The following is a 5,374-nucleotide window of genomic DNA, read 5'->3' as shown; positions in this document are numbered from 1 at the left end:
AGACAAATCTCAATTTCATAAGTGAAAACTTAAAAATGCATTTTTCTCTTGTGACTTGTGAACTACCGCTAGTTTGGTCAAGAAGCACTAGTCGTGCTCGAAAGCCTAGTTACACCTTTGAAGTGTAACCCATTATTTTTAATCAATGACTTAACTCAAGAATGTGCCTTAGGGTCAGTCAAACTTGAAATACATCACTAATTATATTCTCATAAGAGAAGTCAACCTTGAGATAAAATAAACCTTGAGAAAGGTATAAGCAATTTACATCGCTCCTCGGACCCATGCCCGACTATCCGAGTATGTACTTGCATCCGTGTGATGTGCCTCAGCGCATCCGGCTGTCCGAGTGGTCTGCAGACGCGCGTGGGCCTAGTTGGCCGAGTGAGGCGCACCTGCGCATCCGGCTGTCCGAGTGGCTCATGGATGCGCGTGGGCCTAGTTGGCCGAGTGATGCACATCTGCGCATCCGACTGTCCGAGTGGTCTGCGGACGCGCGCGGGCCTAGTTCACCGAGTGACGCGCACATGCGCATCCGACTGTCCAAGTGGCCGAGGGGATTGATGGCACGCGCCGGCCTAATTGGCCGAATGGCTGGTTGGGTCGAACGGCCTACTGGCTAAGTGTTTCATGGTGTGGCTCAGAGTCCTGGCCGAGTGGGTCACATTGTTGGCCGACTGAATGGGGTGCATTAGCCGAGTGCTCCTCTGGGATGGCCGAGTGCTCCGCCGGGGTGGCCGAGTGACTCGTGTGCTTGGGCCGAGTGGCCTGCCGATGAGGCTGTGTGCCCGAGGGAGATTGCTGAATGGGCCGAGTGCTCCTCCGTGATGGCTGAGTGGCCTACTTCTCGTGAACTTCATCTATCTTTGAGACTTTAGGTGTTCCCTAGGGGAAGTTGAATCCCTTTTGGTAGGGCCATCTGATGGTTGACATTTGGCACTCATCTGGTGGAGTTATATGCCTATATAAGGGTAGCTTGTTTTTCACCCTTGCATTCATTTGAGGAAGGCTTGGAGGGGGGTGCAAGGTGTAGAGTGAAAGAGCTCTTCAAGAGGTAAGTTTTTTCCTTTTTGTTTTCCTTCGAATGTTCTTATGCATGTTCTTCCTGTTCTTCGTGCTAGGTTAGGTAATTCAATTGTTATTTTTGTTTGATCCTGTAGATTTTTCATTTGTGTTATTCATTTTGGATTTGTGTGTGTCTGATTCATGTGTTTTTTCTCCTTTAGCTGAGTGGTCTGTCTACCTGATTAGTAAAGACTCATAGGCTAACTGACTGTTGTCTAACTGATTACCTGGTAATTTGATTTGGTATAATAGTCTATTTGCTTTGTTTCATCGTATGTTTTTTATGTTAGGTCCGTTGGTTTCTTGTTTTTAATGAGTGGTCCGTCTGACTGATTGATGAGTCATTCAGTGTTTCTTAATTGCATATCTAGCTAAATGTTCTTCATGTATTTTTTGTGTTCCTTCAAGCTTAGCTGTTGTTTTGCTTTAGGTGATCAGCTCATTATGTCTACAAGTAGGTGTGATAGTCATGCTGATTCAGTCATCCGACTGTCTTGTTCATTTAGTGAAGAAGATTTTAGTTCTCACTTTCAGAGTTCTACTAAGATGGTTGATTGCAACCAAATTACAGTAGTAGAATTGGGGGGTCGTCCTTTAGGTGATGTTACTAGAAAGGGAATAGATTCTAACGAACCTATTGATGGCGGTATGCCGAGTTCTGGTAGTATGCTTAGTTCCAATCCTAGGTCTTCGATAATTTTAGGTGAGTTGCCCTATCTTCGTCATCATTATGAGATTCATGATACCATCAGTCTGCATGCTCTTGCTAAGGCTGAGCGGACTTACTGGCACTTACCTGGTTGGGTGTGTCTGTATGAACTTCCCTTTAGGGAAGGGTTTCAGTTTCCTATCCCCTGATTAGTGGCTGACTTGTGTGAATACCATGAGATTTCTCCTGGAAAACTAATGCCAAATTCATGGCGGATTTCGATGTCTCTCGAAGTCCTCTGTGAAAGACACAACATAACGTTTGGGGTGGCTAACTTGTTGAGAGCTTACTATTTGAAGGCACATCTATATGACAAGGGTAGGTACCAGTTAACGACCAGGGGGAAGGATCCTCCTCTAATTATTAGTTTGAAGAGTGGAGATAAGAGGTGGAAGGACCGTTACTTCTTCGTCCCTTTCGTCTCGTTGGGGTTACCTGCTGATAGAAGGATACCTTGTTCATGGTCTCCTGCATATGCTTGTTTTCTTTTCTTTCTTTTTTTTATGCTGATACTTCTATTATTTTGCAGGTAGACTTCGAGTTGAGTACCTTTGCGATTCGAGGGAGTCTTCCGGTTGGCTCAAGAGTATTCTTGCTATTCCTGAGGCAGAGCGTGAGTGGAATGATTTGTTGTCTGAATCAAGTCTCTGTCAGAGTTCTTTGTGGCACTCTGTTGAAAAACTCCCTGAAGGTATTCCTCCTGAGTCCTGATAATCCTCGTATTGTGTTTATCAAGAGAAGTTTAGAAGTCTTGGTATATACTCCGAATTTGATGACGGAATTGACGACAAGTGAGTTGTTGTTTGCAGACATAGCTATGTCTCGACCCTTTACACTTCCTCTAACCGGTTCCAATGCCTTGGAACGTTTGCGTCAAGCGAAGAAATCATCTGCTGGGAGCTCAGATGCTGATAGAGAGGTCGTCGTGCCTCCTGCTGATCCTCATGTTTTGACACGGAGTCAGACGAGAGATAAGAAGAAGGTTGTGTAGGTTGATTCTTCCGACCTGTTTAGCGACATCGTTGCCCTTTTGTTCCCCTCCAATGTTGCTGCTTATAGTGAGATTGGGCCTCACTTAGGAGAGATTGATAAGTTGTTGTGGCTCGAAGATGATCACAGGATGGAGCAAGTTGGTATGGATGGGTCAGTTGACACCACTGTTTCCCATTCGTTCCAGGTACGGAGACTTCATTTAGTTTTGTTTGTGTTGACTAGCTGATTTCTCATGTTCTCTTACATTTTTTCAATGTTTCGGGGTTTGCAAGGGGTCATTTGGCTGAAGAATAAAATCAAGTCCTTAATGGCAACTCTAAAGGAAGTAAAAGGTCAAAGAAATGATCTTCGGGGTGAAGTTGGTCGACTGAAAGATTCCAAGAGGGAGTCTGATCAACTTATAGTTGACTTAAAGATTCAACTAGAATCCAAGGAAGCTGATGCCGAGAAGCTGAGGGTGACTCTTGGTCAAGTTGATGTCTTGAAAGCCGAGGTTGCTTCGTTGGAGAATCGGATGTTAGTGATTGGGCTGGAGGCTGAGATCTAATGTCGTGGCGTAATGGCCAGTGAGTTTCGGGATGGTAAGACTGATAGCTGGGATGTTCCTAAATACATTGCAAATTATGAGGAATTGGAGAGGATGAAGGCTTAAGAGACGACCCGGTCTGAAGAGCTAGCCACTTCTTTTGGAATCATGACTACTCATGATCTAGTTGTGGATGACTGATTCCTCTTTTGTTCGTGTTCACTGTTGGGGGATGACTGAGTTTGTCTCATCTTATGTAATTTTAGTTATTGTATGAACTTTTTCTTATGTAGTATTGTATCTTGATCTAACTGTCCTAGTTTTGCTGTATTCTGATTGGTTGTAGCTTGTGTTAGTATTCTTTAAGTTGTTGTATCGAATGTCAGTTAGCTGAATGACTTATGGAGTATTAGTGTCTCATTCCCCCAATCTAAGTATAAAGTTACTTAGTCAATTTATACTTAGATTTGTTATTGATCTGTTCATCATATATGTAAAAAAAAATGGTTGTGATAGGGGGCTGCGCTCCGTGGAGCTGCCTACATACCCTTTGCAGGGATTAAGCCCAAATGTAGTTCTGACACTTCCTGCATTACAGTGTCAATATGTTGCTTGAATGAAGATCTCGTGAGATCATTGATGAAAGAAAATGAAAGGAGACTAGATTGAGTTAAAAGTGATACTGTCTTAAGTGGATAGCATTGCAGCTGTTGTTGATGTCGCGTCCCTCCAGCTTACCTGCTCCCGCTTCCTTAGTGTTCTGGAAGACTCTTCGTAGTACCCAATCTCCTACTTTGAATGTCTGAGTGCGGATGTTCTTGTTGTAATTTCTGGCTATGCTTCGTTGATAGGCTGAGATTCTTAAAAGTGCTTTGTCCCTTCTTTTGTCGATGGTGTCGAGTTCATGGCACATGTTTTCCCAATTTACTTCATCTTTCGTCAGCTCATATCTGGTTGTTGGAACTTTACTCTCGGTAGGGATGACAGCCTCCATCCCATAGGCTAATGAGAAAGGTGTTTCTCCCGTCGAAGTCCTGGTTATGGTTCGGTAGGACCAAAGGACTCTTGGTAACTCGTCAGCCCATCTTCCCTTAGCATTTTCAAGGCGCTTCTTGATGTTGTTCATGATAGTCTTGTTGGATGACTCTACTTGTCCATTTTCTTGGGGATACCTTGGCTTGGAGAAGCTGAGCTTGATATTCCAGAATCTGCAGAAGTCTTGGAAGTTGAAATTGATGAATTGAGAGCCATTGTCTGTTACGATCTCTTTCGGTATTCCATACCTACAGATTAAATTCTTCCAAATGAAGCCTATTACTTCTTTGTCTCTGAATTGGTGGAATGAGTCTGCTTCGATCCACTTTCTGAAGTAGTCGATCACTGCAAGCATGTACACCTTCTGTCCTAGTGCGGTTGGAAGCTTGCCTGCTATATCCATCCCCCATTTCATGAATGGCCAAGGGGATGTGATTGAGATGAGATGCTCCAGAGGTTGGTGGGATATTTGAGCGAACCGTTGGCATTTGACGCATCATCTTGCATAGTCAGAGGAATTAGCTCGCATAGTTGGCCAGTAGTAGCCTTGTGTTAGGGCACGGTGCGCTAAGCTTCGTCCTTCAGAGTGGTTGCTGCACTCTCCTTCATGCAACTCAGCCGGCACGTATTTGGCCTCTTCAGGGTTAATGCATTTCAAATATGGACTAGAAAATGAACGTTTATAGAGTTTACCTCATATAATAGTGAAGCGGGCTGATTGAGCCTTGACCCGACGTGCTTCCTTCTTATCTTCGGGAAGTATGTCCTGCTCCAAGTACTTGACTATTGGAGTCATCCATGTTCGGTTGTTGGAGATGTCACTAACTTGCTCTTCTTCATCTTTCCAGATAGCTGGCCATTGGAGATATACTATATTTATTGTCTTGGGGTCAGTTGTCTGGATGGAGGATCCAAGGTTTGCTAATGCATCTGCATGGCTGTTCTCTCCTCTTGGTACTTGGTTGATAGTGAACTCGTCGAAGACTGACTGCAACTCTTTAGTCTTGTTGAGGTAGGCTGTCATATTGTTATCCCGGGCCTGATAG

This window comes from Humulus lupulus, chromosome 1 (assembly GCF_963169125.1).
Source record: "Humulus lupulus chromosome 1, drHumLupu1.1, whole genome shotgun sequence".
In the NCBI taxonomy this organism is placed as follows: Eukaryota; Viridiplantae; Streptophyta; class Magnoliopsida; order Rosales; family Cannabaceae; genus Humulus; species Humulus lupulus.
Note: the sequence above shows the minus strand (reverse complement) of the source record.